The sequence below is a fragment of the Sarcophilus harrisii genome, chromosome 2, assembly GCF_902635505.1.
Source record: "Sarcophilus harrisii chromosome 2, mSarHar1.11, whole genome shotgun sequence".
Lineage (NCBI taxonomy): Eukaryota > Metazoa > Chordata > Mammalia > Dasyuromorphia > Dasyuridae > Sarcophilus > Sarcophilus harrisii.
Window position 1 is genome coordinate 187152090 of NC_045427.1, and position 24005 is coordinate 187176094.

Genomic DNA, 24005 nt, shown 5'->3' on the forward strand with positions numbered 1-24005 from the left:
AACAGTCAACAAATATAGCAACCTAGTCTTTGACAAACCCAAAGATCCCAGCTTTTGGGATAAGAACTTACTGTTTGATAAAAATTGCTGGGAAAATTGGAAACCAATATGGCAGAAAACTAGGCATTGATCCATACTTAACGCCGTACACCAAGATAAGGTCAAAATGGGTTCATGACCTAGGCATAAAGAATGAAATTATTAATAAATTAGAGGAACATAGGATAGTTTACCTCTCAGACCTGTGGAAGGGAAAGGTCTTTATGACCAAAGCAGAACTAGAGATCATTACTGATCACAAAATAGAAAATTCTCGATTATACCAAACTGAAAAGTTTTTGTACAAACAAAACTAATGCAGACAAGATTAGAAGGGAAGCAATAAACTGGGAAAATATTTTTACAGTCAAAGGTTCTGATAAAGGCCCCATTTCCAAAATATATAGAGAATTAACTCTAATTTATAAAAAATCAAGCCATTCTCCAATTGAAAAATGGTCAAAGGATATGAACAGACAATTCTCAGATGAAGAAATTGAAACTATTTCTAGTCATATGAAAAGATGCTCCAAGTCATTATTAATCAGAGAAATGCAAATTAAGACAACTCTAAGATACCACTACACACCTGTCAGATTGGCTAAGATGACAGGAAAAAATAATGATGATTGTTGGAGGGGATGTGGGAAAACTGGGACATTGATTCATTGTTGGTGGAGTTGTGAACGAATCCAACCATTTTGGAGAGTAGTTTGGAACTATGCTCAAAAAGTTATCAAACTGTGCATACCCTTTGATCCAGCAGTGTTACTACTGGGATTATATCCCAAAGAGATTATAAAGAAGGGAAAGGGACCTGTATGTGCACGAATGTTTGTGGCAGCCCTTTTTGTAGTGGCTAGAAACTGGAAACTGAATGGATGTCCATCAGTTGGAGAATGGCTGAATAAATTGTGGTATATGAAAATTATGGAATATTACTGTTCTGTAAGAAATGACCAACAGGATGATTTCAGAAAGGCCTGGAGAGACTTACACGAACTGATGCTGAGTGAAATGAGCAGGACCAGGAGATCATTATATACTTCAACAACAATACTAGATGATGACCAGTTCTGATGGATCAGGCCATCCTCAGCAACGAGATCAACCAAATCATTTCTAATGGAGCAGTAATGAACTGAACTAGCTATACCCAGAAAAAGAACTCTGGGAGATGACTAAAAACCATTACATTGAATTCCCAGTCCCTATATTTATGCACACCTGCATCTTTGATTTCCTTCACAAGCTAATTGTACAATAATTCAGAGTCTGATTCTTTTTGTACAGCAAAATAATGTTTTGGTCATGTATACTTATTGTGTATCTAAGTTATATTTTAATATATTTAACATCTACTGGTCATCCTGCCATTTAGGGGAGGGGGTGGGGGGGTAAGAGGTGAAAAATTGGAACAAGAGGTTTGGCAATTGTTAATGCTGTAAAGTTACCCATGTATATATCCTGTAAATTAAAGGCTATTAAATAAAAAAAACAAAAACAAAAAAAAAAAAAAAACAAAGTGTTTTGGGATTTCCTTGGCTCACTGAATCACTGAAGAATCAAATCATTCATAATTCATCATTGCACATTCTTGCTGCTATTGTGTACAATGTGTTCCTGGTTCTGCTTGTTTCATTTAGCATTAGTTCATGTAAAACTTCCCATGCCTTTATGAAATCAGCTTATTCATCATTTTTATAGAAAAAAATATACCATAATCTTTATATACCACAATTTATTCAGCCATTTCCCCAATTGATACACATTTACTCATTTTCCAATTTTTGCAGGACAAAAATAGTGTTTACAAACATTTCTGAATATGTGGGTACTTTTCCCTCCTTTATGATTTCCTGGGGATACAGACCCAGTGGTGGTATTTCTGGATCAATGAATATGCAGTTTTATAGCTCTTTGGGCATAGTTCCAAATTGCTCTCCAGAATAGGATTGTTTCACAACTCCACCAACAATGCACTAATGTTCCAGTTTTCCTATATCCATTCCAACATTTATCATTATATTTTCCTTTCATCTTAGCCAATCTGAGAAGTATGAGGTGGTACTTGAGTTATTTTAATTTGCACTTCTCTAATCTAGAGTAATTTAGAGCAATTTTTCCTATTATTGTAGATGGCTCAAAGAGAGAATATCAGACGCTTTTTAGTTTAATATAGAAAATTTTTATCTTATAGGGAATTAGGAGGAGAAAAGGGAGAGGAAATGGGGAGGTAATAGAAGAGAGAGCAGAAGTAGAAGGGGAAAGTTATATAAAAGGAGGGAGAGGATGTAAAAAAAAGGCTGTAAGGAAAGAAGGGCAGAATGAGGAAGGTGGAAATCAGAAGCAAAACATTGTTGAGGAGTGAAAAGGGGAAAAAGAAAAAATATAACTTGGAAAAAATAAAATAGCAGGAAATACAGAGTTAGTAATTTTATCTGTGAATATGAATGGAAAGAATTCTCCCATAAAATGGAAATGGATAGCACACTGGATAAAAAGCCAGACTCTAACAATATGCTGTTTACAAGAAACACCTTTAAAGCAGAGTGATATATACAAAGTAAAGGTAAAAGACTGGAGCAGAATCTATTATGCTCCAGCTTAAGTAGTAAAAGCAGGTAGTGATTCTGCTCTCAAATCAAGCAAAAGCAAAAATAGATCTAATTAAATGAGATAAGGAAGAATACTACATCTTGATAAAAGGTACCATAGATAATGAAGTAATATCAATACTAAATATATATGCACCAAGTGGTATAGCATCTAAGTTCCTAAGAGGTGCTACAAAAAGAAATAGACAGCAAAACTATACTAGTAGGGGATCTCAACCTTGAACCCAGAAAATAAATAAGAAAGAAATTAAAGAGGTAAATAGAATTTTAGAAATGTTAAATATGATAGAACTTTGGAGGATATTGAATGAAAACAGAAAGGAATATACTTTTTCTCAATGATACATGGAACCTACACAAAAATTAAAAATTGACCAGGTATTAGGGCATAAACATCTAAAAATCAGATTCAGAAAGGCAGAGATAGTAGTAAATACTTTTTTTTCAGACCACAATGGAAAAATATTAAATGTAATAAAGAGCCAGGGAAAATAGACTAAAATTAATTCAAAACTATATAATCTAATCTTAAAGAATGAATGGGTAAAAGAACAAATCATAGACGCTATAAATAATTTCAATCAAGAGCATGACAATAATGGGACAGCATACCAAATTTATGGGAGTAGTCAAAGCAGTTCTTATGGGAAATTTTGTATCTTTAGATACTTTGTTCCATAAAATAAAGAGAAGATCAATGAATTGGGCATGCAACTGAAAAAAAGCTAGAAAAAGAACAAATTAAAACTTTTCAATTAAATACCAACTTTGAAATTCTAAAAATAAAAGAAGAGATTCATAAAATTTAAAGTAAAAAAACTTGAATTAATAAACAAAACACAGTTGGTTTTTAGGAAAAAACAGCAGAATATATAAATCTTTATTTAATTTGATTAGAAAAAAGGAAAGAAGATCAAATTGTTAGCATCAAAACTGAAAAGGAAGAGCTTTACACCAATGAAGAGGAAATTAGAAAAATAATTAGGAGCTATTCTGTCCAACTTTATACCAATAAATTTGATAATCCAAGTGAAAAGGATGAATAATTATAAAGATATAGATTGCACAGATTAGCAGGTGAGGAAGTAAATTATTTAAATTGTCCCATTTTAGAAAAAAATTCAAACTTATTAATCAACTCCCTAAGAAAAAATATCCAGGCTGGATGGATTTACATGTGAATTTTAACAAACATTTAAAGAAAAAATAATTCCAATACTATGAAAACTACTTGGAAAAATAAGGAAAGAAGAAGTAATATGAAATTCCTTTTATGACACAGATAAAGTGCTGATATTGAAATGAGGTGGGATCAAAAAAGAGAAAAACAATGATAGGCTAATTTAATTAATGCATATTGATCCAAAAATCTTAAATAAATATTAGCACAGATTACAACAAGCTATCACAAGGATAATACACTATGACCAGAAGTGCAGGGTTGGTTTAGTATTAGGAAAATAATTAACATAATTCACTATATCAATAATCAAACTAACAGAAATCATATGATTATCACAATAGGTGCAGAAAAAATATTTGACAAAAGCCAGTGCCCATTCCCATTAAAAACACTAGAAAGGATAGGAATAAATGGAGTTTTTCTTTAAAATACTCAGTAGCATTTATGTAAAACCATCAGCAACCATCATATATAATGGAGATAATCTAGGACCATTCCCAATAAGATCAAGTGTGAAAAAACATTGACCACTATCATCGTTACTATTCAATATTGTATTAAAAATATTACCTTTAACAATAACAGAAGAAAAAGAAATTGAAGGAATAAGAGTTGGTAATGAGGAAACCAAACTATTATTCTTTGTAGATGATATGAGGGCATACTTGGAGCATCCTAGAGAATCACCTGAAAAACTACTAGAAACAGTTCACCACTTGAGCAAAGTTGCAAGATACAAAACAAATCCATATAAATCATAAACATTTCTAAATGTTACCAACAAAATCCAGCAGCAAGAGTTACAAAAATAAATGTCATTTAAAATAATTGTAGATAATATTTAGGTGTCTACCTAGCAAGAGAAAGTCAGGAACTCTATAAACAGAATTACAAAATACTTAACACACAAATAAGGTCAGATGTAATCAATTATGAGAATATCAAATGGTCATGGGGAGACTGAGCTAATATAACAAAAATGAAAGTTCTACCTAAATTAATATATTTATTCAGTGCTATACCAATCAAACTACCAAGAAACTATTTTACTGACCTAGAAAAAATAATTGCAAAGTTCATCTGGAAGAATGAAAGGTCAAGAATTTCAAAGAAATTAGTGAAAAAAATGCAAATGAAGGTGGCCAAGCTGTATCAGACCTAAACTACATTATAAAGCAGTAGTCATTAGAACCATTTGGTATTGGCTAAGATATAGAATAGTCAATCTGTGGAATAGGTTAGGTTTAGTAATATAGAGTTTGATAAACCCAAAGATTCTAGCTTCTGGGATAAGAACTATTGGACAAAAATTGCTGGAAAAATGGGAAATTAGTGTGTCAGAAACTAGGCATTGACTCACACCTAACACAGTATATGAAGATAAGGTCAAAATGGATTCATGATTTAGACCTAAAGAGTGATACTGTAAGCAAATTAGAAGAACAATGGATAGTAGACCTCTCAGATCTGTGGAGAAGGAAGGAATTTATGACTAGAGAAGAACCATAGTACATTATGGAGTACAAAATAGATAATTTTGATTATATTAAGTTAAAAATTTTTCAAACAAAACCAATGAAGACCAAATTATAAAGGAAACTGGGTGGGGGAATTTACATACAAGGGTTCTGACAAAGGCCTTATTTCTGAAATATTTAGAGAATTTACTCAAATTTATAAGAATACAAGCGATGATAAATAGACAAAGCATATGAACAATTTTGAGATGAAGAAATAAAACCATTTCTAGTCATGTGACAAAACATGCTTTAAATCACTATTGGTCAAGGAAAGTGGTACTCTGAGGTACCACTACATGTCTCTCAGTTTGAGAAGATGATAGGAAAAGATAATGATGAATGTTGGAAAGGGATGTGGGAAAAACTGGGACACTTAATACATTGTTAGTGGAATTGTGAACTGATCCAATAATTCTGGAGTGCAATTTGGAACTATGCCCAAAGGGCTATCAAATTGTGCATACCCTTTGATCCAGTGATGTCTCTACTGGGCCTGTATCTCAAAGAGATCATTAGAAAGGGAAAAGGATCCACATGTGCAAAAATGTTTGTGGCAGCTGTTTTTTGTAGTGGCAAGGAACTGGAAGCTAAGTGAATGCTCCTCTTTTGGAGAAGGGCTGAATAAATTATAGTATATGAATGCTATGGAATATTATTTTTCTGTAAGAGACAACCAGGAAGATGATTTCAGAGAGGCCTGGAGAGAATTACCTTTACTGATGCTGTGAGTAGAACCTAGAGAACATCATACATAACAATAAAATTATACTATGATCAGTTCTGCTGAATATGGCTCTTTTCAACAGCGAGGTGATTCAGGCCAGTTCCAATGGTCTTATGATGGAGAGAGTCATCTGCATCTAGAGAGAGAGGACTGTGGGGACTGAGTGTGGATCACAACATAGTGTTTTCACTTTTTTGTTGAAGTTTGCATTTTGTTTTCTTGCTTATTTTTGATCTGATATTTTTGTGCACTATTATAATTGTGGAAAGATGTATAGAAGAATTACACATGTTTAACATAGATTAGTTGCCGCTTAGGGAAGGGGGGAGGGAGAAAAAATTTGGAATACAAGGTTTTGCAGGAGTCAGTGTTGAAAACTATCTATGCAAATGTTTTGAAAATAAAAAGCTTTAAATATAAAAAAAGAAAATTTCATTCTCTGAATAAGTCATAAGGGTAGTAGAAGGCAAGCAAAAGCCTAAAATATCTTATCAAGAAAAAATTGATTTTTCCCTTTGATGTCATTATTTCAAGTAGCATTCTTTATGATATAGTATAAATAGGTCCTAGTTAAGGGGAGGGTCAAGTAAGCATCTGATAAATACAAGTGCCTGTTAACAAGGAGAAATTTGTATGTGTTTATAGATTCAGATTTGGAGCTGAAAGCGAACTTATCTAATCTAACATTTTTAGAAGGTAAAGATAAATTACACAAGGTCTCACATCTAGTCCATGGTTGCCTAGGAGTTATATCCAGATCTCTGATTAAAATCTGCTATTCTCTCTGTTATAAAATTAAATTGCTTATTGTTTTCTAATCCATTAAACCATATTTCCCCAAGACTAAAGCCCTCAGATTTTAGTGTCATAGCTAGGGCAAGATGATAAAGGCTTTACTCTGAGGAACTAAAGTTTAGAGAAGCACAATACATCTACCAAGGGTCTGCACCTCTGTTTTCCATGCACAATACAATTGTGTGTTGGGCACACACAATAACTCTTTAAATCTTTGGTTTAATATTTCCTGTTCTCTTGTCTAGTCCCAAATTTGCCCTCTGTCTCACAATCAGAAATCCCTGCAATGGTTCCATCACAACTTAAAAACTAGTTCTTTTTTAGACATTGGGAATGTCACCGGAAAAATGTAAGCAATCTTGTTAAAATGGTATGAGGAGAGCATAAAGAATATATGGTTTCTGTTTTTTTCAGAAACCTTTGTTTAGTTTTCTATGGCTGTACAGCATTATAAATATATATAAATTTTAGTAATGTAAAAAAATGAAAAATATATTCTTCAAGACCAAAAATTGCTTTTTCTTCTCACTTAATAAAACTACATTGGCTCAGCATTATTTAAGACATTAATAGTATCATAGCCGTTTTAGGAAATACTATTAAAATGGAAGTTATCCTAAATCGTTCTATCATAGCTAATAGAAAGGCATAAGTGAAAAATGGTGATTATAGAAAGAGACTATAAGTCTAAAGCTGTAGGTAAATTCTTCACTTTCTCTTTCATAAGAGTTGTATGATAGTTAGGAACTAAACTAGTTAAGGGAAAATTTATTTGGTATTTCTTAATAGGGTCATAGAGTGACCAAATAAAAAGAATAATAATTAGGGAAGCAAAATTCAAAGAAATTTTAGTGCACTAAAAAATCTTTTCACCTATGATATATGTTTTAATAGATATACCAATTAAGTCAATGATATATGGAGAAGTACACATTTTTTATCTTCACGAAGTTTTCTAATAGTGAAATAATTGAATATTTGTAAAATATGAAAGAATGAAGAAAGCCATTTACATTATTTCTTGGTTCTTTCTGGCTTAAGCTCTAATAAATATATCTATCACTCTATGGAACAGAGATAAACAACTAATACCTAGACACATGTCATAAGATCTGTAACATGGATTCCTATTGCTTTGGCTTGGAGATCTCCCTCAATTCTCCTTCTCAATTTTCTAGCTTCCTTGTTAATGAAGGAGCCTGATCAATAAAAAGGAAGGGAAATAAGAATGAATGACAATCCTTTTCCCCTGGTAAGCAGATTAGTAATCAACACAACTCCTTCCAGACATGAAAACAAGGGGCATACACATATGCTTTGTTACATTCATTATTCTTTCTTATATTGAGTATTTCATTACTCATGACTTGTGTCAGGAAAGGCATCTTTTTTCTGCAGAGAATCCAATTTCAAATCATTACTAATTGATAGCTTACTAAAATTTAAAATGTTAATAAATACATGCATATACTACAATTAGCAAATAATAAAAAATATAACCAAAATTCAAAATAAATAGCACATTGTTCTTTTAAAATATAATTTAAAATATCATATAGATGTAAGAATGCTGTCTATTTTCAATTCCATTATCAAGATTTCTTCTGGAAAGAATTATTAAGCCTCTTGTTTATATCTGTGTTCACAAATACTATCTCACAAATACATCTGGAGGCATTTGGGTACAGATAATTTGCTTTCAACATAACAAGTTAATATCTTATTTGTCTTCTTACCTCTTCCCATTTAAGTGTCCATTTCTATTACATTTTCTATCCTGCCCAAGCTTTTTCCCAATTCACCTGACTCTAAAATTCTCTAAGCCTCCACATGATTACCATGAAATTATACTCCTCTGGAGATATGTTGCCTCTCATTCCAGTATTACCTCCTTTTTATTAAGTCTTTGAGATCTGTGGCTTCATTGAAACATACATTGACACTGATCTCAACCTTCCACATCTTAGTGGATTATTACTGTGAATTGTGACCAAAATCCATCCATAATTTGGTAGCCAAGCTGCTGATTATGAGATTCTTCTCCTTGAATAAGGCTAGTTACTCTACAACAGATCTTTCTATCTGTCTGTCCTCTCTCCTACTCTGTCTTTTTTTCTCTTTTCTCTCTTTTTAAAATATCTTTCTTCTTCTCCACCTTCTCTGTTACTTGTATTCCATGTTTTTTTTCCATGCCTTGCTTTCTAGAATCAATTTTATTTCGGCTAATTCTTGTTTTTGGTGCTCAATATATTAACCATAATAATGGTTCTTCTTGCTTATCAAACGTCCATGTCCCATTTCACTTTTGTCCCTATTTTGATATTTTCCACAGTTTATTTTACTACCTGGGGTATAATTTCAGTTTTTGTTTGCTAGACTGACATTTTAATTAAGATACATTGAATTTTCTGCTTGTCTTTATCTCACATTTCTCAATTCTTCTATCCAGACAACTGGCTCATTGTTACTTGTTTGGGTTATTTATCCTCTACATACTTTTGGGATCTCTGTCATCTTCTGAAGACTTCTGTCATTTAAATTTAGGAGTGGTAACTTTAGGATAATGAAAATTATGATGATATAGACAAAATAACAATCATAAAATTGTGTAAAGTAATCAAGGTATTTATGATCATGATGAAAGAATAGTTCATTGCTATCCAAAATTAAAGAAACTTTATTTTTTCAAGCAACAAGAATCATTGAGGAAAAATGATAGAAGCTGTGCAAGCTGTTACTAACGCTTGTAAAAATTTAGCTTTGAACACATACTCACAAAGAATAAATCAAATAGCCAGTATAACATATTAGATACTAGCTATTCTTCCTAAACTAATAGATCACCAATCCCAATACTACATGAACCTCAATATTATGTTTGAGAATTCAATAAAGAGGACTGGAATAAGATCATTATCACAGATTACTATTGCCTATAATCACCCAAATATAACAATGATCCACAAAAATTTGAGAATATTTTTGATAGGTGACACCAAGTTAAATGTGGATTCTCTCTGAGTTAAAAATGTAGTCTTTGGTACCTCAGTATTTTGGTGAAATATGCTTTATCTCCTATCTCATAAGTTTTATTTCCTATCTCATCTCATTATATAGAAAAAAGAGCTACAAAATAAAGAGATCTAGCAAGAAAAAATGATAGTCATGTGTGTTTTATGCTATATATTAAAGTGATCATCCTGTGTGACACTGGAGTCATCTGGAAGATGCTTTCTTTAAAGAAAAAGAATATGAAACTTTATGCCAATATTTTCACTTTATTGAAATATATATACACATATGTACATATACATACCTACATATACACATAGATAATTTTTATCTACCAAACACAAATCATATGAGAATAATATCAGGATAGTGATTTAAGCCAGTTCTTTCTGAGCTTCATCAAACATAAAATTTATTTATTATTTTTAATGTTTTTTTAAAATAATTATAACTTTTGATTGACAGAACCCATGCCTGGGTAATTTTTACAACATTATCCCTTGTACTCATTTCTGTTCCTACTTTTCCCCTTTCTCCCTCTACCTCCTCCCCCAGATAGCAAGCAGTCTTATACATGTTAAATATGTCACAGTATATCCTAGATACAATATATGTGTGCAGAACCAAACACTTCTCTTGTTGCACAGGAAGAATTAAATTCAGAAGGTAAAAATAACCCGGGAAGAAAAACAAAAACGCAAACAATTTATATTCATTTCCCAGTGTTCTTTCTTTGGATGTAGCTGCTTCTGTCCATCATTGATCAAATGATGTGCTGTAATGTAACAACAAAAGCTCAATATTTATATGTTTGTGGCAAAATCATTTAACCTCTCTGGGTGTCAATTTCTTTATATATGAAATGAGAATAACTATACCTCCTTTTCCTAACTCATGGCTTTGTTTTAAGGGAAAAAAAAACAAAAAAAAAACTTTTCTAAATTGAAAAATACTATCAAATTATTTATTATTGTCAGTAAAAGTGTAAAGTATAATAAATTTCATTTCTGCAATGCTTAAAGTAGTATTATCCTTAACTTAAAGATGAATAAATATAGGCCTATTTTAACATATAATTAAAAGTCAGGAAATAGACTGGAAAATCAACAAACTACAGAAAATATCCTAGAAAATTGCTATAGTGATAAGGAAGATCGAAATATACAATCAGAATAGAATAAAGTACAAAATCTTACATTCCAAGCTGCCAAAAGAACATGAATTTGTCTTAGGCCATGAAAGATTTCAAAAAATCATTTTGAAAAATCAAATAAGAGAGGTAGAGGAAAATAAATTAATGTAGCACAAGATAATCATGAAAAAAGAGTTGATAGCTTGGTAAAGGAGGCCCGCCAAAATACTGAAGAAAACAACACCTTCAAAAACAGAATGGGTCACATGGAAAAAGGGCACAAAAGTCCTGTGAAGGGAACAATGTCTTGAAAAGCATAATTGGCCAAATGGAAGAAGATACATAAAAATTCACTGAATGGAGAATTCCATAAACTGAAACCCAGAAAGTTACTTTCCTTCAATTATTGGTAAATGAGCTCATTTGCCTGTCCTGCCCTTAAAATTCCTGTTCAGGCATAGTGTTTCTTGCATGTGTATGGGGATGGTAGAGATGATGGTAATATCTTATAAATTTCCTTTCATTTCTTATGTAGGTCACACTTATGTTTGTTTTACTTATTGAAGAGGAAAAACTAGGAGGACTTTCATGTCTCATGTGCAAAGATATTTTTAATATAGCATAATATATTGGAAAAATGACCAGGAAGAAGGGAATGAAAATTTTTAAGTACCTGTTGTATGTCAGAAAATGTGACAAATACTACACCAATATTATTTCATTTAATTCTCCCAATATCCCTGGGAAGTGGTATTATTATTTCTGTTTTGTTGTTCAGATATTTTCAATCAGTTCCAATTCTGTGACTCCATTTGGGGTTTTCTTGACAAAGATACTGGAGTGGTTTGCCATTTTCTTCTCCAGCTTCTTTTACAGATTAGAAAACTATAGTAAAAAGGGTTAAATGACTTGCTTAAGATAACAGAGTTAGTAAGTGTCTGAGGCCACATTTGAACTCAGGAAAAAGAGTCATCCTGACTCCATCTACTATGTCATCTACCTACACAATTTGTAAATGAGGTAATTGAGATAGACAGAAGTTGTGATTTGCTGAGAGTCACACAATTAGGAAGTATCTGAGTTCAACTCAGACTCAACATATCAATAACAGTGCTCCCTAACTGCCTCTGAATTTAGAGACACATACCTAGGTTTTTATATGGCTCTTACCTCCATATAATCTTAGGTAAGTCCCTACTCCATCTTGGGCCTCTTATTTAATCATCCTTGAAATTCCTTAAAGTTCAAATCATAGGATTTCCTAGAGGAGGGTGTAAAGTATAACTTGTTCTTTATGAAAATGAAAATCTCCAAATATCTTTGTCTTTTATTGTTTCTCACAATTTAGCTAGTTGATATATGCCATGATATCATGGCTACCAATTTTTATTCCCCATATACTATCAGGAAGTGATTCATCCAAAATTTAAGATGTCAGACTGTATGCCTTCTTAGATATTTTCCATTTCTGAGATGTTAAGGATCCCACAAATCTATCTCTAAATTTTAATCTCCTCTTGCTCTCTCAGAGTCTCTACCTATTCCCTTTCTTATTAATCCCAATACTGATACTAATAAAATTTTGTTGTTATTGAGTCATTCCTGACTTTTTATACCTCCTTGCAGTATTTTCTTGATAAAGACACAGAACTGGTTTGCCATTTTCTTTTCCAGTTAATTTTACAAATGAGGAAAAACTGAACAAGAGAGCTGGGTGACTTACTCAGGGTGATAAAGCTGGTAAATATCTCAGGACTGATTTGAACTCATAAAGATGTATCTTCCTGATTCCAAGTCCAGTGTTCTATCCAATGTACAATCTACCTGACTGCTTGAAAGTTTACCAAGTGCCTCATTTAAGTTTCTCAGTCCTGATTACAGTGTCATGCAGATGCTACCTGTAATATTTCCATTTTGTGGATGAAGTTCAGAGAGATTAAATACTTTGCTAAAAGTTATCAGAAGCATAACACTTGATTCCAGATTCCAAGTTTATCACTACCTTATTCTTGAGATTTGACCTGAGTGTGAAGGATCATAATACTTAAAAATGAAATCTGCAATATTATCTTGTATAATCACCTTATTTTTGAGATGGACCCAGATTGTGTTGTCTATGAGAATTTCTTAGGTGTTTTTGAAAAAAGTATGTGCACCTGAGCTCCTTTTTAAACAGTTTATTTAGTATGGTTGACTAATAATCTTGTGGATAAAGAATTATCCTCTTGCCCTGACTGCTGCAGATGACAAAAAGTTGTGGATTGGGAATAATTTAATTTTGTTTTAGAAGTATTCTATCCAATCTGTGGCTTGCTTACCTAATTCAGTTACTTTTCTATTTCTAAGAGTAGGTCAGTTGTTGCAGTAACTAAGCAACAGGAATGGAGAGACTATCCTGGAGGTCTTGTTATCCTCATGGTTGTTTTTTTATTCTTATTTTTCTAAAGTAAGTTTGCACTAAGATTGAAGCAAGTGTTAGCATGGATCTAATTGGCTCATCAGCTGTACTGTCAATATTATGAAAAGGAATAATAGTGATCTCTCTACTTTTTCCTGTACTATATCTATAAAATTTTCTGGGCAGAGAAAAAAAGGTCTGTTGATGAAGAATAATGCCTTGGAATTCCTTCATCAAAATGACAGAAATCCACAGATGGGACTTGATACATTTGGATGATTGGGTTTGTTTTCAGAATTAGCACTGGGTCTACCTGCTGCATGAATGATGAGAGATGTTCTAAGAAAACTGAACTCATGAAACCTTTCCTGGCAGCTGTCTGTGATTTGAGGAGCTCTGAAAGAGTCAGTATATGTCAAATAGGGACAAGCAAACCTCAAGAAGTTTGGATGATTCTCAGTTTCCCCTTCAAATACTGCTTAGATTGTCTTCTATCCTGCTTCCTTACATCCATCCTTACCTCCTCCCCAGTAATTATGGCACATCTTTGTTTTTGCAGGTTTAGACTTCCCAAATTCAGTAAGAGTGATTTAATAACTACTTCCCATCAGGATAAGTAAAAGCCTTATTTAATTTGAATGGTTCTCCTGGGAATATGCAGAAAACTAGACCAAAACATTTAGTGGTTCAATGTTTGGCTAAAGGTCATAGAATTGGAACTGAAAATAGTCTTCCTCATTCAATTTAATTGAATTCTACAATTTATTAAATATATACTATGAAAACTATAGAATGCTAGTTAGATATAATACAAAGGAAAAAAAACAACAATTTCAGCTCTCAAGAAGTTTACATTCTATTAAAGGATATAACATATACAGAGATCAATAGTTACAAGCTAATTCCAAGTGGGAGAAAACACTAACAACTGGGCATTCAGAAAAGCTTAATGTAGAAGGTGATATCAGATCTGAGCTTTAAAAGAAGTTAAGATTACAAGAATTTTGACAATTCAAAGTATGGGGGACAGAAACTATATTTCATGCATGTCAGACAAAGATTGTGTCCCAAGTCTGCAAAAAGACACAAGCATTTAGAATGGTATTTCCAGTGCAAGGAGAGCTAATACCACACTCTAGCTAAAATCAGTGAATGTTAGCTAAGTTTCAGAAAGGTACAGCAGTATAAAATTCATAGGATCTAAAAACATTAGACTGATGATTGAATTAAGAGTAATTGACTCTTAAGGGTGAATGCAAGATGGCAGAGAAGGCATATGTGACTTTCTAAGCTCCTCTCACGCACTCACGACCAACTATTAAATTCAGCCGCAAAAATAGTGCTTGACAGCAAAAATTCATGAAGATTAGAAGCCCAACAATTTACAAGCCAAAGATAACCTGGAAGACTGCCAGAGCAGGTTTGTCCTGAGGGGCAGGAACAGACCAGCATAGGCAGGGAGATAGGAGAAACTAGCCTCCGGAGCAGACCAGGCTCGGGGGTGACCTCTGTGGCTAGAAAAGTTATACAGACTACTCTGCCATAGGCTGACTGCTCTGTCTTGATTACAAAGCAGTAATCCAGAAGAGGAATTAAATCCAAAGGCAGAGGGTACGCTAAAAAATGCCAGAACCTAACAAGATGTGTCTATACACACCCAAAACTGGAAGTGACTCAGCACAGACCACAGCACAACTGTGCCGCTGCATTCTGCAGGCAGTTACAAATCTGCATGGCAAGGGGGCACAGCACAGGGCAAGCTCTAATCTGCACAGTGCAGGACTTGGCCTGGGGCAATAGAACTTTCACAGCACCACTGTGAGTGAGATTAACTCTCCCATAAAGCAGAAGCAGATAGCAGACTGGATCAAAAGCCAGAACCCTACAATTTGTTGTTTACAAGAAACACATTTAAAGCAGGGAGATACCTACAGAGTAAAGGTAAAAGGCTGGAGCAGAATCTATTATGCTTCAGGTGAAGTCAAAAAAGCAGGGGTAGCCATCCTTATCTCAGATCAAACAAAAGCAAAAAAATGATCTAATTAAAAGAGATAAGGAAGGAAACTATATCTTGCTAAATGGTAGCATAGACAATGAAGCAATATCAATACTAAACATATATGCACCAAATGGTACTGCTTCTAACTTCCTAAAGGAAAGTTAAGAAAGTTGCAAGAAGAAATAGACAGCAAAACTATAATAGTGGGAGATCTCAATCTTGCACTCTCAGAATTAGATAAATCAAACCACAAAACAAATAAGAAAGAAATTCAAGTGGTAAATAGATTATTAGAAAAAATATGATATGATAGATCTTTGGAGAAAACTGAATGGTGACCGAAAGGAGTATAGTTTCTTCTCAGTAATTCATGGAACTTATACAAAAATTGACCATATATTAGGATATAAAGACCTCAAAATTAAATGCAGGAAGGCAGAAACAGTAAATGTTTTCTTTTTACATCACAATGCAATAAAAACTGCATTCAACAAAAAGTTTGGGGTAAATAGACCAAATAGTAATTGGAAAGTAAATAATCTTATCTTAAAGAATGATTGGGTGAAACAGCTAATTATAGACGCAATTAATAATTTCACTCAAGATAATGACAATGATGAGACATCATACCAAAATTTGTGGGATACAGCCAAAGCAGCAATACAGGGAACTTTTATACTTTAGAGGCTTACTTTAATAAAACATAGAAAGACAAGATCAATGAATTGGGCTTGCAATTTGAAAAGCTAGAAAAAGACCAAATTTAAAACCCCCAATCAACTGCTAAACTTGAAATTCTAAAATTAAAAGGAGAAACTGATAATATTGAAAGTAAAAAAAAAGTATTGAATTAATAAATAAAACTAAGAGTTGGTTTTATGAAAAAAACAATAAAATAGATAAACCTTTGGTAAATCTGATTAGAAAAAGGAAAGAAGAAAATCAAACTGTTAAGTCTTAAAAATGAAAAGGGGGAACTTTCCACCAATGAAGAGAAAATGAGAGCAATAATAAAGAGTTATTTTGCCCAACTTTATGACTACCTTCCAAAATATAGGCTTCACAGACTAAAAGAGGAGGAACTAAATTGCTTAAATAGTCCCATTTCAGAAAAAGAAATAGAACAAGCTATTAATCAACTCCCTAAGAAAAAATCCCCAGGACCAGATGGATTTACATGTGAATTCTACCAAGCATTTAAAGAACAATTAGCCCCAATGCTATATAAACTATTTGAAAAAATAGGGAATGAAGGAGTCCTACCAAATTCCTTTTATGACACAAACATGGTCCTGATACCTAAAACAGGTAGGTTGAAAACAGAGAAAGAAAATTATAGACCAATGTCCCTAATGTATATTGATACTAAAATCTTAAATAAGATATTAGCAAAAAGACAACAGAAAATCATCCCCAGGATAATACGCCTTGACCAAGTAGAATTTATACCAGAAATGCAGGGCTGGTTCAATATTAGGAAAACTATCAGTATAATTGGCCATATTAATAACCAAATTACAAAAACCATATAATCATCTCAATAAATGCAGAAAAACCAATTGATAAAATCCAACATCCATTCCTATTAAAAACACTTGAGAGTATAGGAATACATGGACTTTTCCTTAAAATAAAATAAAAATCATATGTAATGGGGACAAACTGCAACCATTCCCAATAAGATCAGGAGTGAAACAAGGTTGCCCACTCTCACCATTACTATTCAATATTGTATTAGAAATGCTAGCTTTGGCAATAAAAGTTGAGAAAGAGATTAACAGAATTAGAGTAAGCAATGAGGAAACCAAATTATCACTCTTTCTTGATGTTTTGATGGTATACTTAGAGAACCCCAGAGATTCCACTAAAAAGCTATTAGAAATAATCTACATTTTAGCAAAATTCCAGGATACAAAATTAACCCACCTCAGTCATCAGCATTCTTATATATCACTAAAAAAATCCAACAGTTAGAGTTACAAAGAAAAATTCCATTTAAAGTAACATCTGATAGTATAAAATATTTAGGAATCTATCTGCCAAGGGAAAATCAGAAACTATTGAGCAAAACTACAACACTCTTTACATACAAATAAAGTCAGATCTAACCAATTGGAAAAATATCAAATGCTCTTGGATTGGGCAAGCAAATATAATAAAGATGACAATACTAACCAAACTAATGTATTTATTTAGTGCTATACCAATCAGACTCTAAAAAAAATTATTTTAATGATCTAGAAAAAATAAAAAGTTCATACGGAAAATCAAAATGTCAAGATTTTCAAGGGAATTAATAAAAAAAAATCAAATGAAGGTGGCCTAGCTGTACCAGATCTAAAATTATATTATAAAGCAGTGGTTATCAAAACCATTTGGTATTGGCTATGAAATAGACTAGTTGATCAGTGGAATAGGTTAGGGTCAAAGGACAAAACAGTCAACAACTATAGCAACCTAGTGTTTGACAAACCCAAAGATGCCAGATTTTGGGATAAGAACTCACTGTTTGACAAAAACTGCTGGGAAAATTGGAAATTAATATGGAGAAACTAGGTGTTGTTCCACATTTAACACTATACACCAAAGCAAGGTCAAAATGGGTTCATGACCTTGGCATAAAGAATGAGACTATAAATAAATTGGAAGAGCACAAGATAGTTTACCTCTGTGAGCTGTGGAAGAGGAGGGAATTTATGACCAAAAAAGAACTAGAGATCATTATTGATCACAAAATAGAAAAATTTGAATACATCAAATTGAAAAGTCTTTGTACAAACAAAACTAATTCAGCCAAGATTATAAGGGAAACAATAAACTGGGAAAACATTTTTGCAGTCAAAGGTTCTGATAAAGACCTCATTTCCAAAATATATAGAGAATTGACTCTAATTTATAAGAAATCAAGCCATTCTCCAATTGATAAATGGTCAAAAGATATGAACAGACAATTTTCAGATGATGAAATTGAAATCATTACCACTCATATGAAAGAGTGTTCCAAATCAGTATTAATCAGAGAAATGCAAATTAAGACAACTCTGAAATACCACTACACACATGTCAAATTGTCTAGAATGACAGGGAAAAATAATGTGGAATGTTGGAGGGGATGTGGGAAAACAGGGACACTGATACATTGTTGGTGGAATTGTAAATACTTCCAGCCATTCTGGAGAGCAATTTGAAACTATGCTCAAAAAGCTATCAACTTGTGCATACCCTTTGACCCAGCAGCGTTACTACTTAATTTATATCCCAAAGAGATTTTAAAGAAGGGAAAGGGACCTGTACGTGCAAGAATGTTTGTGGTAGTCCTCTTTTTACTGGCCAGAAACTGGAAACTGAGTGTATGCCCATCAAGTGGAGAATGACTGAATAAATTGTGGTATATGAATATTATGGAATATTATTGTTCTCCAAGAAATGACCAGCAGGACAACTTCAGAAAGGCCTAGAGAGACTTGCATGAACTGATGCTGAATGAAATTAGCAGGACCAGGAGATCATATATACTTCAACAACATTATTATATGATGAAAAATCTGATGGATATGCCTCTTCAACAATGTGATGAACCAAATCAGTTTCAATAGATCAGTAATGAATTGAACCAACTATACCCAGTGAAAGAACTCTGGGAGATGACTATCAACTACTACCCAGAATTCCCAGTCCTTCTATTTATGTCTGCCTGCATTTTTCATTTCCTTCAAAGGTTAATTTTACACTCTTTCAAAGTCCGATTCTTTTTCTACAGCAAAATAACTGTATGGACATGTACATATATTGTATTTATCTTATACTTTAACTTATTTTACATGTATTGGTCAATCTGTCATCTGGGGGAGTGGGTGGGGCAAAGGAGGGGAAAAATTGGAACAAAAGGTTTTGTAATTATCAATGCTGAAAAATTACCCATGCATATATCTTGTAAATAAAAAGCTATAATAAAAATAAAAATAAAAAAAGAAAATTTATTTTAAACATTTATTTTATCTCACTATGATTTAAACACCATGCCTATATGACATTTACTCTATTAGAGTTAATTTTGAAGGATTTCTTCTTTTCTACTTTGCTAAAAGTTTATCCAAGTTTTGAATGAATCTTTCTGAATATTGAATAAAATTCATATGTAAGTCTATTTTGTTCTGGATTTTTATCTCATTCCTTTTGCAAATTATGACTTTGCCAATTTGTTTTTTTAAAAATTTAAAAATTTGTTTTTATTTGATTTTTTAAAATCACTATATAAGTCATCAATTTGGCAACAATTTTCTTTTGCTTTCAATTTTGTTAACATCTTTGACTTTCAGAATTTATTCCATTATTTAGTTTCTAAAAAGTTATTTTTTTTCTAGCCAGTACTCTTTAATAAACACTAAGTTGATCCTCATACCTCTTATTAAAATGCTTTATGATTTTCACGTATAAAAATAACACATTTTGTAACTAATTGCTAATTGTAGTCTGATGATTTCTGAAGCTTGAAGTTTATGAAATATACAAACAAAAATATACAAAGATGCAACAAACAATGGAGTTTACACATCTCCAAATCTATTCCCTCTTTCTCTTACAATGGTATATAGAGAGCAAAGTCTGTATTATATTTATTTTTGTTTGTCAAGTACTTAGCTTGTCTCATAGTATTTATAGATAAAGCACTACATGTCAAGTTATTTATACAAATTTGATGAATGAAGTGTTAGAAAAGAATGGAATTTTATAGCATTTTGGATTGATTGTGTTTGTTTTGAAGAGAAAAATGCCTTTTGCCTCTCCTTTTTTAACATGCTAAGGGCTACAGCTATTAGTGATACCTCACATCTGTATAGCAGTATAAGATTTATAAAATAGTTAGCATATATTATCTGATTCTAACAATATCTCTAGGGAGATGAAAATAAGGAGTTCATCACATTTCTGATAAGAACTGGAATGTAAGCATAATAATGGACTTTAGAGATTATCTACCTAATGATTTCACTTTTTTAATGAAAAAAAACTGAAAATCAGAGAGAGAACTTTTCTTTACAAGACTACAGTTAGTAGAAAAGTTGATACTAGAATCAAGGGCTCTATATATTCCATTTATTAGGCTATACTTACTTAAAAACAGCATAATAACAACAACTAGCTTTCAATTATTATTAGTTCCCCATTCACTTCTGTTCTGTTTATGTTTTAGCTTTAGGGTCAGTGGTAAACTAATTTTAAATGCTGAATAATAGGTGATGCAAACACATGAGTTTAAAATCACTTTAATGATAGATATTGATTTAAACAATGATTTAAGATTTCCAAAGTTTTTTGAATTCATTTTCCCATTTGATTCTCATAGCTATTCTGTGATGTACTATAGTTAAAATTATCCTTTTTTAGAGTTAACATTTGTTCTTCTTTATAGATGAAGAGAAAGCTGAGATTTGGAAAAATTTGGATAGCCATCACCAAACAGATGTAATTGTCAGATATAGCATTCAAACATAGCTATTCTTAACTCTAAATCTAGTATTTTTATTCATTGCCATACAAGGAATGCTCCAAGTTTATACTATTAAGAATCTTTTAAGAATCCTCCCTTCTCCTTTTTGAACATAGGGATGAGTATGTAAGTAGAGATTGATGAGGTGGGGAAGAAGTATAAACAAAAAACACAAACAACAAAAACAGAACAATCAGAAATGCACAGCTGGGCTAATGAAGATGAAAGGCTTTGAAATACACTGATTAAGTAGGAGATTGAAAAAAAGTTTCTCTATTTTAATTTATACAATTACTACATGTAATGGGATCATCTGGGACAATGGCTACACCAGGATTATGGGGTTTCATGGATTGGGAAGAAAAGGAACACTAACAATTACTATTTTTCAGAATGGCATCTGCCCCCCTTGTAGTAGAATGGATTAATTTGCTGATTTTTGGTGTCTTCCACTTGCTTTTTTGGCTCCTAGATGGAAACCCATTTTCTTATCTTCAGGTGATGTTGCCTGAAGATTGAATTAAACCTGAAATCAGAAGGTCTTTAAGAACTATCTGTGGGGTTAAAACATATGAAATCTAAAAAAAAATTACACTGAATTAGATTTAAAGGAGGTGAGTTTAAATTAGAGTAGTAACAAAAGCTATGAGATAATTGAATATAATTTCAAAAGTGATTTTTATGCCAAAAAAGTTGACTTCCAAGGTAGAGATCCAAGTTGAACAGTTTTTAATTCTAAGGAAAATAAAAAAAAAGAGCAGTCTGTGTTCTGTTGGAATGGTACTATCTGATGCAACAGCATTTCAAGTTGCATATAATCACTTCAAGATGCCTATAATCATTATATTTATGTAATGTTTTAAGATTTACAACATGTTACATAGAATGTTCTTTTAAAGACAATGCAATATCATTGTTAAATCCTAGGCTGGCAGTAAGACTTGTGAAACCTTTCTCTGAAATACTGCTTCACAAGCTTATCTTTTAAACCTATATAAGCCTTGATTTCTTATTTGTGGAATGGAAATGTTTAATATTTTAATTTAATACTTTAATACCTAAAAATACCTAATACTTAAAAAAAATACCTTATTCTCACAAGGTTGACATGAAACTAAAAAATTACATAATAATCTAAATTTCCAAGTGAATTTTTGATCTCATTAGTATGAGACACTAATTAATAGTGAAAAATAATTAACATTAAAACTCATCTATTCATAGAGGGAAGTTTTTGTGAAAGTACTTCCATAATTTCATCAATGTGCTGTGGAAATTTTTATTCTTGTGAAAAAAACCTGGATAAACAATTCAAAGTGTAGAATATCTACTGATTATTTCTCACTGTGTCACCCAGCTCAGTTCATCGCTCCCACATACCTCTTGGTTGTTCCTCTTAAAATCCAATATGAATGTGACCTGTAATTGTGACATTGGATCCTTACAACAATTTTGTACTATAAGAACCAAAATGGCTAATATTTCTGCTGGGCATTTAAGAAAAGGGAGGCCTAGAGATTTGAAGAGACTTCCTAAAAGCTAGTATTTTTGGAATGTCTACTCAGGCTTCTTCTGACGCTGAGCCCAACACTTTTCTCCACTCAATCTTAACACTAAAAGAAATTGAAAATTAGCTCCCTTAAAGGGACCTATATGTGCATGAATGTTTGTGGCAGGTCTCTTTGTAGTGGCCAGAAACTGAAAACTTAGTGTGTGCCCATCAATTGGAGAATGGTTGAATAAATTGGTATATGAATATTATGGAATATTATTGTTCGGTAAGAAATGACCAGCAGGAGGATTTCAGAGAGGCCTGGAGAGACTTACATGAACTGATGCTGAGTGAAATGAGCAGGACCAGAAGATCATTATATACTTCAACAATAATACTATGTGATGATCAATTCTGATGGACGTGGCCATCTTCAGTAATGAGATGAACCAAATCGGTTCCAATAGCGCAGTAATGAACTGAACCAGCTACACCCAGCAAAAGAACTCTGGGAGACGACTATGAACCATTATGTAGAATTCCCAATCCCTCTATTTTTGTCCACCTGCATTTTTGATTTCCTTCACAGGCTAATAGTACACTATTTCAAAGTTCTATTCTTTTCATACAGCAAAATAACTGTCAGGACATATATGCTTTAACATACTTAACATGTATTGGTCAACCTGCCATCAGGGGGAGGGGATGGGGGGGAAGAAGGGAAAAATTGGAACAAAAGGTTTGGCAGTTGTCAATGCTGTAAAATTACCTATGCATATAATTCGTAAATAAAAAGCTATAATAAAAAAATTTTAAAAAAAGAAAAAAAATTGGCTCCCTTTTAATGAAAAGACTTATCTGTGATTAGAAATTTACTGGGGATGATGCCCAAAGGAAAAAAATATTACATACTAATGGACAGTTTAGAACTATCCAAATGACACAAGCTTTTGCATAAATTATCCCCTCGTTACACAGTCACCTCTTCTTCTTTTCTAAATTGTTTTCCTCTTCTCCCTTTCAAGCATTACCCAGACGTTATATTCTGTATGAAGACTTTTCTTGCTGTGATACTTTTATGTATGTATGTGTATATGTATGTATATATATATATATATATATATATATATATATCTTTGCATGACTGGATTTTTTAATATATATATGTGTGTGTGTATTTTATATAGATATATAAATTATGCACATTTAATATATAATGTAAATGTAAATTATGTGTTATATAGACATATACATTTATTCCATGTACTTATATTCCTTTATTCAATGACATTTCTTCATTCATTGTTTATTTCTTCAGTTATCCATTTATTTAGCTACCTGCTTATGGTTTTTATTATACTCTACCTATCTATGTGTCAGTCTTTCTCTGACTATCTATATTTCTTTGTCCATCCACCCATTAGTCTGTCTGTCTATTCATTTTGGGTGGTTGGACTCCCCTTATTTGCCAGCAAGAACATAGCTTCCCATAAGGTTGGTCACTTATAATTTTAGGAATCTTAAATTTGAGTGTGGTTGCCCTACTAATTTTAGCCTAAAAGTTTTTGCTGAAGCTGGGGAAGGGATACATATTTGTATATG